The sequence below is a fragment of the Biomphalaria glabrata genome, chromosome 9 (assembly GCF_947242115.1).
Source record: "Biomphalaria glabrata chromosome 9, xgBioGlab47.1, whole genome shotgun sequence".
Classification (NCBI taxonomy): domain Eukaryota; kingdom Metazoa; phylum Mollusca; class Gastropoda; family Planorbidae; genus Biomphalaria; species Biomphalaria glabrata.
This window is the reverse complement of record NC_074719.1, coordinates 44474372-44491972: the sequence shown is the minus strand read 5'-3', so window position 1 is coordinate 44491972 and position 17601 is coordinate 44474372. Positions and strand designations below refer to the sequence as shown.

Here is a 17601-nt window from a genome sequence, read left to right as displayed (position 1 = left end):
TGCACACAGAGATTGAGTTCATAGTTACCTGCGTAAGAACGAGTCATGGTCAAGAAACTCTAAGCAAATGAATTAAGGAATAGCCCTTAATCATTGCAAGGTTCTGTCGTGTTTCTATATATGGCAACAAAAATTGTGCTCTCAAGGGGAGGAAACTCTATTTGTTTGAATAAGCACGTGCGGTAGGTAGACTCTTGCATAACAGAATATATTTGAGATTTCCACGGGAAACTAGTCAATGTCAAGGACGGTAATCGAACTTCACTGTTGCCAACTAATTCGAAACGAATTTGGCTCTAATTGTAATAAAATGCGTGACACTCTTCTTCGTATCAAATCTCCCAAATAACCGCTAGTTGTTTTTAAACGGTTGAAGGTTATTCCTCACTTTGAAAGTCCAGTAGGATGCCTACATTTCTCACTTTGGTCGGTAACATGTATAAGTGCATTTTTATATTTATCATATACATTATTTCGTAAAAAAGAGAGCACCTGGCTGTATGCGGCCTCAGAACCAGACAATTGGAGGTCACTCACGAAGATGGTCGACGTAACAGAGGCGCCCCACGGAAACGCTTCAAAGACCAGCTTAGGCGTCAACTTTCCTTGGCTGACATAGAAGAGAGCACCTGGTTGCATGCGGCCTCAGAACGAGACAGCTGGAGGTCACTCACGAAGGCCGCGGGATACACATTTGAGACCAAATGAAAATCTGCTGCCGAGGACAAACGCAGACGGCGAAACAATGGTTATGCTTGCCCTGGGTGTGGCAAAATATGTAGGTCACAGCTGGGACTGCGCAGCCACAGGAAATACTGCATTCCTCACCGATCTTCGGACTCGAAGACTATTACATTATATTTCATCAATAGTCATTTTACATTTTTGTTACTAAAAATTTTATTTTACAAAACTTATATCGACTCCCTGTCTCTCTGGTACAAATCTTGTACACGTTATTTCTCCCATTTCCCATTCTCGGACCAGGCTGAAACTTTGCACAATTATCCATTGTCGATGACAACACATGAATCAGTATAAAACAATAACAATTATGTGCAATGACCTTGTACTGGTTATGAGAAAAAGGTGTCTTTTAATTTTATTATATATTTTTTTAACGCTAGGCTTATATATCTAGTTTTATCTTGTTATTAACTACATAAGTTCCTTCCAAAAGATAATTAGGTCCTACGCGTATTCGTGTGTCAGCCAATCGTCAATTACAGACTTTTAAAGACCAACTGAAGAGGTTTTTCAATATTCAGGCGGCCTGTTTCATGCTTCTATTACTCTAAGGGGAAAAAGAGCACTTATGAGAATTAGCCCCAGCATATCGAATAAGAGATTTTATTACGTTGAGTTTTTATGTATTTGAAGATTATGGTTCAGTGTTTTATGTTTTATTGCTACTTGACTTTTTAGTCTTCTGTCCTGAAGATTTTCTTGAGTTGAGTGATTTTACTAATGGTGTTTCTCTAATCCAGGGGTTCTCAACCTATGGGTCGCGACCCCCTTTGGGGTCGATTGACGATTTGCCAGGGGTCACCTAAGACCATCGAAAAAAATGGGTTGTTTTTGTCTATTCTTCTATTGCTGTGTGTGTGGGGGGGGGGGAGGGTCGCGGCAGAGTGGGGGATCGTAAAAAGGGGTCGCCGAGCATAAAAGGTTGAGAACCGCTACTCTAATCAAATACGAATATTCTTTTATATGCCTAATAAATCTCTCGTCTGTAGTCTCTTCTCTCAGTACACATGACTTAAGCCGGTATTATATAATGTGAAAAGTTGTTTTTAGGGATTACTGAATGTGTGTGTGTGTTTGTGGGGGTGGGAGAGAGACTCTTACACAATACATGAAGTGTTAGACAATATCACTCATTGTGATCTAATACTTTGGTTAGTATTGCTTTCCTCTTACTAGAGTTATTGTCCTTTGACAGGCGGGGCCAACACATAGTTCAAAAGGTCACAACACGCGTGTTTCAACGCACTAAGTGAAACAAACAGAAAGATATCCAACGAGCCGCCGCCAGTCACTAGTGCGTCTCCCCCCCCCCCCCCCCCCCCCCCGCAATTTTTTTTCAAACATCCGGGTTCACGAACCGCTCTGACATCACACATTTATATCTAGAGTTGCATGTTGTAAATTACTTTCACGGTTGAACTTGAAGCTCAGCTGGGGCTTGAAGTCAGTCTGTCACAGCAACGTTTCAATCTCACGGGGGGGTCAATGCTCAAATCTTGTAGTACCAAGGACAAGCACAGTGGCGTAGCTGTGATGGGGGAGAATTTCGACCCCCCCCCCCGAGAGGCCCCCAAAGGAGTGCTCGATTATTTTGTTTACAATAAATAATAAATATTACCCGATTATGTCTTGAAGTTGAATGTCAAAATGCAGGGGTCCGTAAAGAGGTCAAGCCCCCAGGGCCCCCCAATGATGGCAAATTCCTATCTACGCCACCGGACAAGCAATTTTGTTTTCCCTCCTAAAAGTCCCCCCTTCATCCAATCCCACAATGCCTTTGACTTAACTCTTTCTCTCCTAACCGACGATACAAACGTTGATTCCATCAGAATGTGGTAATAATTACGGAGAGAAAGAGTTAATCTAGTAAATTTCCCCCTTGAGGACCTTACAAGTCTATTTCTGCAATTTATTTTATTGTCATTTGAGTGGACCTCATTCACCAATCGTAAACAAACAACATTTAGCCACGTGATCATATTGATAAAACAATGAAAACTACGTATCACGTGACAGCCTTTATGGATTGCGTAATTTGTAAAGAAGATATATAGAACCGCGTGGCAAAATGTTGTTTGTTTACGATTGGTGAATGAGGTCCGTGGATTGACTTATCATTGGAAAATAAGGTCTACTAAATAATCGTCGTGGGAAAAAAAAAGCTACTTTCAATGAAATGTGCTTTTTTTTTGTTGGTAGCAATAGGCTGCTCATTTTTAAACTGTACACGTTCTTTTAGAAGAAAAGGGCCGGATTTAAGTATGTGGAGACAGGGGCCGGATTTTGATGGAGGCCCCTACAATTTTTCGAAAAGCTTCAACTCTGGATTGAAAATATTTGTTTCCAAAAGCGCGCGCTATATTTTAGAACAGGGGTTCTCAACCTGTGGGTCGCGACCCCCCTTGGGGGGTCGATTGACAATTTTCCAGGGGTCGCCAAAGACCATTGAAAAAATGGATTGTTATTGTCTATTCTTAAATTGCTGTGTGTGTGTGGGGGGGGGGGGTCGCGGCTAAGTGGGGGATTGTAAAAGGGGTCGCCGAGCATAAAAGGTTGAGAACCGCTGTTTTAGAAGAAAGAAAGAGAGTTCTTGTACATTTAATTTCCTTTTTAAAATATTTGATGTGCATTAGTTTTAAAAAGTGAATTTTTTTTTAATTACTTTTTTTTAGAGTAAGGCTCTTGCACTGCCATAAATCCGGACCTGTATTTACTTACTCCTAGCATGCTACGCGCGTACACTTCGTAATCAGGAAATTTTTGTCAGTCATAAAAATGCGAAAAAAAAATGTTACGAAAAAGAATTAAAGTCTCTGACCCGTCGAAATTCGGATATCTTTTAACCTCTTTTGTAGAGGACCCTTTCTTATGGATTATCCGGGGCTGTGGCCTACCCGGCCTAACGGAAGCCTCCTGCTGGATAGGGTTACCATATATTCGGCAAGAGTTCTCCTTTTTGGGCACGTTTTATTTTTATTTATTTTTTACTGAGATGTCGCCAATCATTTCAATCTTACACACAGACTCACTTATAAATGATGTATTGTTATGCGTACAGTGCCACAAAGAATGGGTATTAATATGAACTACGCTTAGTTTTTTGACTTAACTGCAGCTTGAAATAATTTGTAGAATAGAAAGATGACTTTTTTTTTTTCTCCATTGACTCGGTGAAAGGCATTTCTCTCACAAAGAAAAAATATTTCACGCGCATGTTTGATCGAACTATTGCAAAAAGTCAATATGTTTGAGAAATATAATAGGCACTACATCCTCAGATTTACTGACCATTGCCATCACTTAAGATGTAAGCCTAGGTTTTCAAGGTTTACGTAATGTTGGTTTTTATTTTGAAGTTGTCTACCCTCCTTGAGCGTGAAACTGTCTGGGAAGCAGGGTGACAGTGGCCGAACTCCGAAATTAGGCCCATCCTGACGACATTCCGAAGAGTATACAGAAAGGTAAATAAAAATAGATCTAGGAGTAGTTTCACTGTTTTTTTTTAAAGTGTGAATTTACTTTTGGGAACATTATACCTAGACAGAACCTCGCCAAGTTCTTGAATCATAATTTAATATCGAACTTGATTCTCAAAACGAACTTTTGTTACATCACAATCATGCTGTCAAAAGCCAGACAATACAGCGCCAGATCTTATCATTATTGTATAGTCCGATGAATGCTTTCGCTACGCCATTGGATTTGTCGTCTGTCAAGAGACGTCCAAAAGCCGCACTGATCTAGATCTTACGTTCATGTAATAGACTAAAACACACTTTTCTTTATGCACACTGAATAGTTAGGTTATATAAACATAGTGCAGGGAGATGTGGATTGGGGTCTAACACACACAGTGACAAGCTCGTCTAAATATGTGTGTGTGCGTAGTGAGACAAAATAAATGACAAAAAAAAGAGGTCCATGTGGAATTCAAGGGAGGGGTGTCAGGATGGAGTAAAATTATTGGAATCAGCCAGACAGATTTTAAGTCACCGATTAACAAGCATGGCTAGCTAGACACATGGATTCTCCTAGGAATTAACTGTCTTCTCTTAAGAAGTATCGTCTATAATTTATAAGATAGAAATTCACCTATACACCCTTAAAATTCTATGGAGGTGATCTTGCTTGTCTTCTCTTAAAAAGTAACGTCTATAATTTATAAGATAGAAATTCACCTATACATGTAAAATTCTATGGAGGTGATCTTGCTTGTCTGCTCTTAAGAAGTAACGTCTATAATTTATAAGATAGAAATTCACCTATACATGTAAAATTCTATGGAGGTGATCTTGCTTGTCTTCTCTTAAGAAGTAACGTCTATGATTTATAAGATAGAAATCCACCAGTATATGTAAAATTCTATGGAGGTGATCTTGCTTGTCTTCTCTTAAGAAGTAACGTCTATAATTTATAAGATAGAAATTCACCTATACATGTAAAATTCTATGGAGGTGATCTTGCTTGTCTTCTCTTAAGAAGTAACGTCTATAATTTATAAGATAGAAATCCACTAGTATATGTAAAATTCTATGGAGGTGATCTTGCTTGTCTTCTCTTAAGAAGTAACGTCTATAATTTATAAGATAGAAATCCACTAGTATATGTAAAATTCTATGGAGGTGATCTTGCTTGTCTTCTCTTAAGAAGTAACGTCTATAATTTATAAGATAGAAATCCACTAGTATATGTAAAATTCTATGGAGGTGATCTTGCTTGTCTTCTCTTAAGAAGTAACGTCTATAATTTATAAGATAGAAATTCACCTATACACCCTTAAAATTCTATGGAGGTGATCTTGCTTGTCTTCTCTTAAGAAGTAACGTCTATAATTTATAAGATAGAAATTCACCTATACACCCTTAAAATTCTATGGAGGTGATCTTGCTTGTCTTCTCTTAAGAAGTAACGTCTATAATTTATAAGATAGAAATCCACCAGTATATGTAAAATTCTAGGGATCAAGCGACCTTGTTAATCTCTTCTTGTGAGAATGTCCAAGTTATGGACGTGGAGTCTTAAAATGTTTGATGATTTGTTGTTTATTTTACACATGCCTCGGACATTTCTTCAGACTTGAAGATTATTTTACATACAAGTACAAACCTCTCACAGCCCGCCTCTCAATTCAAAAAGATTCTAAACTATCTTATAGTGTAATTTTCAAAACGAAATTGTGAACTTTGAATCAGAGTTGATTTATTCGACTTCAGAATAAAAAACAACAACAACAAAACAGCAACAACAACAAAAAAAAAAGAACAAAAAAAAACAATGTCTCCTTTATGAAGTTGAGGACTTTTTGTAAGAGCGATTACGTCAGGGGTTCTCAACCTGTGGGTAACAACCCCCTTGGGGGTCGATTGACGATTTGCCAGGGGTCGCCTCAGACCATCGAAAATATGGATTGTTATTGTCTATTGCTGTGTGGGTGGGGGGGGGGGGTCGCGGCAGAGTGGGGGATTGTAAAAAGGGGTCGCCGAGCTTAAAAGGTTGAGAACCGCTGGATTACGTGTACCTTACTCTTAATAACAACTGAATTGTATAAAATTGGAAATTTTTTACACCGCCAAAAAAAAAAACGAAACAAAAAATCCAAGATTTATAGGTTATTGATACAGATCCAGACATAGCAACATCAGAAGACAGTGGTCTAGGCTAGAATACAGGATCTAGAATTTATGGTATAGAAGATTCTAGTTTGGTGATAGGCCTATGGATGCAGACCTAGATAATGATCATTCGGTCATGGTAAAGCACTCGTCCCTCTTGTGTTCGTGACATCTAGACTTCAGTGTGCTTAGTGCGCATATATTATAAGTGGTTGTATACTATTATTTTCCAGGACCTGTGAATACAAGACACTAATTGTTTCTGTACGTTTCGAAATTGGGAAAAAAAAATAATTAGATAATTCATAACAGGGGAAGTAGTCAGAAATACCTTCTTGTGCGGTGTATTGGATATAAACCTGTATCTCTGAATCTGGGCTTCAGTGGCGTATCCAGGGTGTTGGGGGGGGGGATTTCAAAATTCACCTGGGCCTCCACTTAAGGAAGGCCCCAAATGAGTGTTCAATTTTTTCACATTAAATATTAAATTTTACGCAATATGCAGGGGCCCCCAAAGAGGTCAAGCCCGCCGGGCCCCCAAATGATGGCAAATTCATAGCTACGCCACTGCTGGGCTTCCAATAAAATTGTATTTTGACTCCTTCATAATATTCTTCATTATTATATTACTATAGAGCTTCAATGGAGTTGTTTGTGGTATTACTATGAGCTGAATCGGATGCTTACTTTTTCTTTTTCTTTTCAATTCAAGTTTTGAAATAGGAAATAATAGACCCACTTGTATAAATTACTAGTATTTAGGATATATTAGTACAGGAATTAATCACCGGCTACGCCCGTTGATTTGTTCCCAGGCTATACAGCAGTGTTTCTCAAACTTTTTTGTCTGGCGGCACAGTAAAAAAACTACAAAAATTTCGCGGCACACCAGTCAAATCAACAGTTGTTTTACAATAAAAAGAAAAAAAAAAGATTTTACCTATTTTTAAGTACTACATTTAATGTGAAGGGTGTGCCTGTTTTGAGAACAAATGCAATCTAATCAAGACTCCAAAGTCAACAAACAAACTCGCAATTCATCGTCTATTGTAAGAAGTCTCTCTTTTCTTAGATTTAATTTCAGTTAGTGCTGAAAATCCAAACTCACAAATCCATGAAGATGCAAATGGAAGAATTATTTTGATTGCTTTTAAACTGATTGCAGGATATAATTTGTTGATTGAAATCCAAAACACATCCAGGCTTTTCATCGGCAAAACTTGACTTAAGAACTGCATCGTTTTTTAAATCAATGAGCTGCTCTGCTTCTTCAGTTGTCAGATTTGTAGCTTCATTGTTTCCAAATGGATAGCTGACCCATCCATACTCATTACTTCCAACTGTTGGTAAGTAATGCTGCAATGCCGACTGCAGATGTGTCAAAGTGTCCAGAATTTCGGGGGTGATTTCTTAGTTTGAAGTACATTCATTGTAAATAGGAAAGCAGTCGAAGACTCCTTTCGAGGTCTTACTTTGCCACAAAGGTAATTTTTCACCAAATGACTTCAGTTTTGAGGATGCTGAGATGATGGTTTCCGATGGTCCTTGAAGACTTAAATTCAATTAATTTAATTCGTCAAATAAATCAGAGAGAAATGTCACCTTAACCCGCCAGATCTCGTCATGAATAGAAGATCCATTTTTTTCAGCCTCCAAGAATGAAATCAGGTCAGCCATGAGTTGGACGACATCCTTTAATACTTTCCCCCTGGAGAGCCAACGAACGTTGGTGTGATACAGGAGACATTTGTAGTCTGAATCCATTGCTTCACAGAGCTGAGACAAAAGTCGGGATGCAAGCGGTCGAGATTTGATGAAGTTTACAACTTCGATCAATTGATTCAGAACAGACATCAAATCTTTCGGCAAAGATTTGAAGGCAAGAGTTTCTCTGTGGATCATGCAGTGAACAACTAATAAATTTGGATTTTCTTCACGCACAAGAGTGATACATCCCTTTCTATTTCCCTGCATGGAAGGACAGCCATCGATGGAAACGCTGACACAGTTTTTCCACTGTAGTTTGAATAGCAAAATGTTTTCGTTCACCACTTTGAAAATATCTTCGCCTTTGGTCGTAGTTGGTAAGTCTTTTCAAAATAAGAATTCGTTGACACATTTTTCATCCTTTATGAACCGAATAAAAGCTAGCAACTGGGCTTTGCCGCTAACGTCAGTGGATTCATTAACTTGAAGAGACCACATCACAGACACTTCATCGTCAGTCACGTCAAAGTGTTCGCAGATTTGATCTTGTAAATCTGACGATAAATCTTCAATTCTGCGCGAGATAGTATCATTTGACAAGGAAATTTTTTAACTTTTTCGGCGGCATCGGGTCCAAGGATACTTTCAATTACTATTGCTAAAGCTGGTGCAATGACTGATTCAGCCTCTGTATGTGCTTTCTTGCGTTCTGCTAATAACTGAGCAACCTTATAATTTGCAGTCAATCCCTTTTCTGGCAGCTTTAGGTACTTCGTAAGTTTCTTAGATTGTTTATTTTGTTGAGCGTTAATGTTTTCAAAGAATTTCTTCGGTTGCGCTTTTACAGCTGGATATTTTGTTTCCAAGTGTCTCTTTAATTTGCTTTTAAGTTGCATTTCAGATCAGAGAGAATTTCAATGTAGAATCTTCAGGTCCAGAAGATATGAAACTATATTCGATGTAATCTTCTTTGTACCTTCGTTTGGTTCTCTGCTTTTCATTTAACGCTTTCGCAGTTTCATTCTTGCTAATGTATTTCTTCATGGATAACAATGAATAAGGCTTATTGATAATTTGTTATTATTAGCATATACCTAACCAATTTACATGAAACACATCGCTTATTATTATCGTTGCCAATTCAAGAACTGTGCGTCTGCTAAGGCGGCCTACATTTGAGTCATTATAATAATATATGTATAGTGGACAATTCCATAACCTGAATACCTAACACCCCTTTCCGTCGTAATGGAGCGATCCACTACTATAACTGGTCGTTGCAAGTTGGGATGTCATCGCAACGTAAAATAAAAATTTAGAAGTAGGCAGACCTGCTTAACGCTGCACGTGTGGCGTTCTGAAAACTCCCGCGGCACACCTGCAAATCTTCGGCGGCACACTAGTGTGCCGCGGCACACAGTTTGAGAAACACTGCTATACAGTGTTCATTCTGCCATTCCTTTGGCTAAAGGAATTGTAGTATTGGATTGGCCCCGTAAATTCGAAAATCATTTCTTCCTCCCCCCGCCCCCCCCCCCCCAGCTCTCCGCTCTAACAAATAGTCTTATTGACAATCTCTGTTTATTTTTTCTACTTTTCAAATATTTAAACATATTTTATAGACTCTTTGATTATTTTATTTTGTCCTTATTACATCCTGCCACTCGTAATGTCATATTATGGTTAGGCCATAACCCCGCACGCCCCCCCCCCTCCTCCTCAATATCAATAAAACTGACAGCACTTGAACCATCCAATTTTGGCCAGTGTATTTTAGTATGTCTTACGTTTGATTGGAACAAAATTCACTTCTGGTTTGTGAATTCTATATCACTTTTCTCTCCCCCCCCCTTCCTTTCCACTGTCCCACCCTTTCAAAAATAGACTTGAATTACAGAATCTGTTAAGTCTTATTGGCACAGTCTGCTTAATAACTCTATTGTGAATCAATCATGTAATTAAGTTTTAGTAGATCTCGACGAACAATAAAAAAAATATGCTATTTGGAAATATTTTTAGCGGCCCCACGAAAGGGGAAAAGACGCTATTAGTTTTGTGTGGAATGTCAGTCCGTCCGTCCGTCCCGTTTAGGTCTCGTAAACTAGAAAAGACAGTGAAAATCCGTCATCATAATGTTTTTGACCATTCTAACCCTAACCCCAAGTTCTGATGCAACGGCTACTTTTTTCTTTTCTGAAAGCGTAAAATCTAATTTTTTAACTCATTTATGCAAGCAGTTTTTTTCATAAAAATATACCACTTTTACTTACAACTATTCACTATTAATAGTAACAGACACGGGAGACTCTTTAGTAGGGGAGATGTCAATTTACCGCATTTCTAACACATTTATGCAAATGGTTTTAGATTTTTTTGTCAAAATAATGTTGTTTTTTTTACATTTGTTTTGTTAAGTTAAGTACGTTCTATCATATTAACTACTACAATTACACACTCAAAAAGTATTACTTTTTATAAGAGAAAAAATCTATTTAGTATGCAAATAAGTTGGACTTAATTTTAAACAACAATTAATGAGTAGTATTTTTTATTATCCCGTGAACTGTAATGTAGTGTACTACGGGAAAAATTCGTAACTAAATTAATTATTAAATTATTTATTTGACATTGTGGGAAGTTAAACACATGTTTATGTTTGGATAAATAGAAAGCCTGGGCACTGTCTGTGAGTATATTTAGTCTTAACATACAGACTGGGCATTTCCCTTAACATCTGTGAATGATCATTGGAATTTCAAGTCTTTCGTTTATATATTTGATGTTCTAATTCTAAAATTGAACTCTACAATCATTACTAAAGTTTCTCACATCACTATATGAAGCATGAAATACAAAACAATTCACTCTTCAAATTATTTCCACTTTTGAGAATGTGACATTATGTGTTCAGAAAAGTTTATTTAATAAATTATTTTTTTTTTTAATAAAAAAAATATTTTTTTTACTGAAATGTTGTTTTTTTTTCTTGGTGATTTGAATAAGAGATTGACCCTTTACAAAACAATTAGATCAATTAGATATTAAAAGACATCAGTTAGGCCAGGTTCACATCTAACTTCACATTCACTTTCACCTATCCTTTGGTCTGCTGGACCGCTGGGGCACCGCACAAGATCTGTCAACCTTCTTTCTCCATTCTTCTCTGTCATTTGTCTTTGATACAATTTCATTCTGGTGTTCTTTCTGAAAATACTGATACCTGTCTTTTTACGTGCCTGGGTGGACCACTTCGGGGGCCGATTTTGAGTTTGTGTTTCCATACAAACTGCCTTTGTAACCTTGTTTGTTGATGATTTGAATAAGAGATTGACCCTTTACAAAACAATTAGATATTAAAAGACATCAGTTAGGCCAGGTTCACATCTAACTTCACATTCACTTTCACCTATCCTTTGGTCTGCTGGACCGCTGGGGCACCACACAAGATCTGTCAGCCTTCTTTCTCCATTCTTCTCTGTCATTTGTCTTTGATAGAATTTCATTCTGATGTTCTTTCTGAAAATATTGGAAAACCTGCCTTTTTACCTGCACACAACCTGTCTTTGTAACTTTGTTGTGAATTGTTTTTGTTTAACGCAATTTTCATGCTTATAACATGATCAGCGCGCTATGGTCCAATCACTTTGTGGACCAGTGGGTTTGAGAAGGGAGTTACTACCTTTTGGAAAAAAAAAAAAAAAGCTTTTTGGAGTTGTTAGCCACTAAACCATCCAAATGCTTATATAAGTAAAAGGTTTTATAGTCTACTTTTAATTTTTTAAATTTCAGCGAACGACCTAATTATATATACATGACTCATCTCCCCTTAGTTTATAGCAGCGGTTCTCAACCTTTTATGCTCGGCGACCCCTTTTTACTATTCCCCACTCAGCCGCGACCCCCCCCCACACACACACACACACATACAGCAATAGAAGAATAGACAAAACAATCCATATTTTCGATGGTCGTAGGCGACCCCTGGCAAATCGTAAATCGACCCCCCAAGGGGGTCGCGAACCACAGGTTGAGAACCCCTGGTATATAGTATGCCGGAGACCTAACGTCATAGATTGATAATTGGTCTCGGTATGCCTACTATGCCATACTGTCTCTATATAAAACTATATTAATTAATTACAACAAATTGATTAACTTTTTTTTTTCATGTGTTGTCATCGACAATGAATAATTGTGCGAAGTTTCAACTTGGTCCGAGAATGGGAAGTGGGAGAAATAACGTGTACAAGATTCCAACCAGACAGACAGGGTGAGTTGATATAAGATTTTAAAAATGAAGAATTGTAGCAGACAGTATAAAGTAAAAGTACAGTTCCCCTTACAGACCTTGTGGTCTATAGGACAGATGATGTAAAGCTCATTTGTTTATGTGGCCTACGGTCAACGAGGGTGTCATGTGGCCAGCACAACGACCAACCGTCTTTACTTTTCCCCAACTAATGTCAGGTACCCATTAGAGCTGGGTGGGCTCAGAGGCGCCCAAAAGATCCCGAAATTAAAACTCGCAGTCTTTACCAAGATTCGAACCCGGGACCCCCGCTCTATCGCTCAGTCACCGCGCGCCTCAACAGACCGTATAATGGCAATTAAACTTGAAAACAAAACGCATTGGTATCATTGTGTTATTCCAGTGTTGATGTAGTAGAGACTTGCTTATAAGCCCGAAGAATTTTTTAAGTGGGCGGAAACTAAATTTGGCTTAGATCTACTTACTCATCTGACATCAAAGTCTAACATCAAAATCGACAGAACTCTCCACACTGAGAAGTTAAAATGATTTCTTTTGAACATCTCCTTTTTGAAACCACGTGATTACAAAACGAAAGCGTTGATGTTTTAAATACACATCATTATATTCCATATATGGTTTTTACATTCTTTCAACCACACAAAAAAATGTTACTCACTAGGTGTGTCTTTCAAATCCCACATGCTCCTAGTGGGGACATAGTTCCCTTTTCAAATCATGTGGTCTATGGGGCAGATGATGTTAAAGTCATCTGTTTCTTTGACCGGAAGCTCAAAATTGGAACCAGTTAAATCTGCCCATGAGGAGTATCACCAGAGAATGCCGACCACGTCCTCCAAAACTGCTCTCTTTACCAAGAGGCCCGTATAAGACACTGGCCCCCAAAACACCCCAAGAGAATAAAAACTATATGGAGAGCTCCCTGATTTGGAAACCACTGCGCAGTTCATCTCATGTATTGGTCTAGTCATCTGAACACTCCATCATAACAATGAGAACGAAGAAGAAGAAGAAGAAGAAAAAAAAATCATGTGGTCTATGGGGCAGATGATGTTAAGGTCATCTGTTTCTTTGACCCACGGTTAACGAGGGTGTCATGCGGCCAGCACAACCAACAACTGCTTTACTTTTCTCTAACTAATGTCAGGTACCCATTAGCGCGAGCACGCTATTCTGCCTCAAAGTGGCGCTCGTGTGGAAACGACCATTAGAGGAAGTGATTAGGCTAAATGAATAGCAAAACAAAACGCGAGAGTGGACCCATTGCACGGAGCGGAGTTGAAAGAGAGCTTCCACGGTCCTGTCGATAATCCATGCGCCGTTCCTCAAGGGACCGTTACATTAATGGCGAGTCCTACACCGTTAGCTGGGTACAACATAGTAAAATGGCGGAGGTTCCTGGTATACTCGGCCTTCGGCCATGCATTCTAGCCCATGCGCCCGGAGTGCCAGATATATCGGAAATAGCAATGCTTTACATAGGCATTGACTCGGATCTCTTCCAGACAGAACGGTTGTTCAATCAGGTTTTGTTTTTTTCCTGTTCAATCAGGGTTTTTTTCAAACTTAGAGCTCGAAGAGCCTTCGGCTCAGCTCTTAGAGAATCAAACGGTACCCATTAGAACTGGGTGGGCTCAGAGGCGCCCTAAACATCCCGAAATTAAAGATCCCAGTCTTCACTAGGATTCGAACACAGGACCCTCCGGGTCGGAAACCAAGCGCTTTACCACTCCGACACCATAGGACTGTGAACTTAAGGCCACTTGCCAAATTTGATTTGAAAAATGAAATACATGCACATAAAGATCTGTGGCTAAAACAAACCAACAAAAATGAACCTTCAACATTATTACATAAATTTACCATCAAAGAAAATATACAGATCACCGACCACTAAATAATCAACAACCAAAAAAAAAAACCAGACATATATGACGTTTTTATTGGAGCTTTGTATCTATGGCGGATACGGAGATATTTATTTAATGTAACCCGTGTGCAGAGTTTCAAAAGTGCTGATTAGTTATGTATTTTGAATGTATACGATCTTTGTAAACTGTTTCGTTTGTAGTACAAACTAATTTTTATTATTTATTAGCCGGATATGACCCGCTACCTGCGGGTCTTAGTTTTGGTATTACTGATTTACTGGTTTGAATTTAGATCTATGATTAAATATGGAGACTGCCAAGTTTTAATCAAGATTGGTCTATTAACGTTTTTAATTTCTATGCTGGACATACATACAAACATGTGGGGCTAGGGCCTACGCCTTGCTTTCTGCTCTCTCTATATATATAAGATGGTTTGCAACAATGATCTTAAATAAAGAGAAACCTTGACAGTGTTTAGAAATGAAAATGTTTCATGACAATTTGTAGTATAATATAATAAATGAAAAACTGTCATTGAATCCACATATTGATGAAACTACAAAAAAAATCAAACAAAGCATTAGGATTTATTAAAAGAAATTTCTATAAATCAAATAAGAACATAAAACTAATATCTTATTTAACCTGGGTTAGGCCAATAATAGAATATGCATCCTCCGTTTGGGACCCCTCAACTCAAGAAAACATTAAGAAACTGGAACAGACACAAAATAGAGCAGTGAGATTCATAACAAACTAATATTCACATTTGACTAGAGTAACACCTTTAGTAAAATCACTAAATTTAGAAAGCTTTCAGGACAGAAGGCTCAAAAGTAAAGTAGCAATCATACATAAAACACTGAACCATAATCTTCAAATACAAAAACAAAATTTAATAAAATACTCTAAAAGACACAAAGATAAAGGCACATTCCTCGTCCCATATGCTAGGACAAATTTGTACAAACACTCCTTCTTCCCTAGTGCTATTAGAGCATGGAACGGGTTGCCTGAGCTAGCCAGGAAAACCAGTGACTTGGCAGAATTTAAGTCATTGGTTAATATGCATGACTAAATGCATGACGCGTATGACGTAATCATCTTCTTTTTTGAAGTAACGTCTGTATTATATAAGATAAGATAGGATAGTGTCGTTGAATACATGTCAACTTTCTCATATCAACTCCATATGAAATATTTGAGACTGTTGCATGACTGTAGGCCTACATTTTGTTTACAGTGTTGTGATATTTTCTTAATAATGGAATGATGTACGTACAATAGTATGATTCTCAGGATAATGGTGTTCTATATATGCCTCAATCTGTTAATTCTATATAGTTACTGGGTTATTGAATATTTTGTTTAACACGTACAAGACAGCAGGAGATGACAGCGAGCAGGGTTCGAAGTGCATACGATTATAGGCCGGCAGCCGACGCATAAAGATTTATCACGAGTCAAATGTGTTATCTCATAGCGTAGATATAGAATAGATTCTCTAGACTATAGTGGTGCCAAAACTCAACACATGTAGATCTATTTGTATGGGGTAAAAAAAAAAACCACAAAAAAAAAACTTTTTTTTTATATATGTTTTCTAAGGGAAAGAACTGCATAATATGTCGAATCCATACTGTAAAATGGTGTACATTTTTCGGATGTTCCTTTAGGGTTGAAGATTGTTTACTTCCTAGTCCAAACCTCCCGCAGGACGACGGGGGATGGGAGCGGGCAGGATATCGACCATCGATAAATCCGAACGACAGTCCAGCGTGCAAACCGCACGACCAGGCAGCCATCCATACTGCTAGAATAATCTCTTTTTTTCTATATAAAACAAAATTAACAAATCACAGCCACATTCTCTCATTAAGTAACATTTATTTCCTTTTTTCGATACCAGACAAAATAATTATTAAATTAATTACCAATAACTAATTAACTGAATCGTTATTTTTCTTTATTGATTCAGTTTCAACTTAATTCAAGAATGGTTGTGGGAGAAATAACGTGTACAAAATAGTGCCGGACAATGCCTGTGTGGAAAAGAAGAGTTTATATATTAGTAAAAATAGTTTCCTGACTTTCACCGCTGGAGTTATTGAGCATTGAAAAAAGCAATGATGAGTATCGGCTTTTCCCTGGAAACAACACAAATAATTTGGGGGATTTCCACCAAGATAATTGCGTCATTCACAAAATGAATTTAAAAAATAGACCAGTGATTCCCAAACTTTTTTCTTAACGGAACACTTCGCACATTCTGTGTATTTGGCGGAACATTTTACTTATATTTTTTTAGAGAGATTAATTCACTTGGTAGCCCACTAATTAATTATTACACTAGGCCTAGTTCGTGGAACACCTATTCAGGCCTTGCGGAACACAAGGGCTAGGGTTCTTTGGAACACAGTTTAGGAAAGATTGAAAAAAAAAAAAGACAGTAGACAAGACAAGAGGCAGACAGAGAAATCTAAATCTTGATAGTGACGATCCATAACCTACATTCCAGTGTACTAACTATAATGTAGATTCTAATCTAAATTTATTATGATACTAAACATTCATAAGGAGAAAAACTTTAGGCCTAATTTTAAAAAATTCTGGTATATATCTACTACTATGCCTATAGAATATAGTATAGATCTAGATTAGTTGTATGTAAACTACAGTCCAGATCACAACTAGCCTATATAAACTAATATCCTGCGAGGTAAATATCTATTTATCTATCTATCTATCTATATTTAGTATGAGGTTTCTTATGTTGTCAATGATTGGTGTTTATTCTTGTTTGGAAACGGGAATACCCCAAAGCAAAAAAAAAAAAAAAAAAAAAAACTTTTCCCTGCATCTAACTATTAAGTCAATTAAGACTTAGATTTTAGTCTGTGTAGATTATAGATAGATCTACTATTGTAATCGAAATTCACTAGATCTGAGGTAGAATAAGAATAGATCTAGAAATCAAGTGATATATTAGTATTAGAGTGAATCCATTAGTTATAGTCACATAATTGACATAATAGTGGCAACAGACATTAATCAGAAAGATGTGATTGTGTTTGACGACAAATCGGACAAATGCCAATCCAATGGATTGATTCGAGTTTACAAGTAAAAAGTGGCTTATTAATCTTTAAGTTTAAAAATAACTAGAATAAAATCTAGAATCCAGATCCATTTTTTAAATAGTGTCTTCCTTTCGCTTTCTCTGTCTACCACTTCTTTTTTTACTTGGCACTTCCCTTAGATAGGAAGGTCCTTGCAAGCTCTGAGGATCTTGTGATTTGTCCATAAAGTTTCAGTTTACAATTTTGACAATGGTAAGCAGGTCATTGTGGGAGCCTATAGCCCTGTTCCTTTATGGTGCAGTCTTTGTAGG

At 37.6% G+C, this 17601-nt stretch overlaps 1 protein-coding gene across 4 annotated transcripts in view; it reads left to right on the top strand.

The window, feature by feature from the left end:
* Nucleotides 1-17601, top strand: part of LOC106052525 (uncharacterized) — a 57329-nt gene that overhangs the window by 2110 nt on the left and 37618 nt on the right. The window contains exon 1 of one of the 4 annotated variants that reach the window (XM_056041488.1): nt 17099-17333. The exons of the other annotated variants lie outside the window; for them this stretch is intronic. The gene's annotated coding sequence lies outside the window, so the exon portion shown is untranslated. Of the gene's footprint in view, nt 1-17098; nt 17334-17601 lie in introns of those variants that run through there. 4 annotated transcript variants of the gene reach the window in all.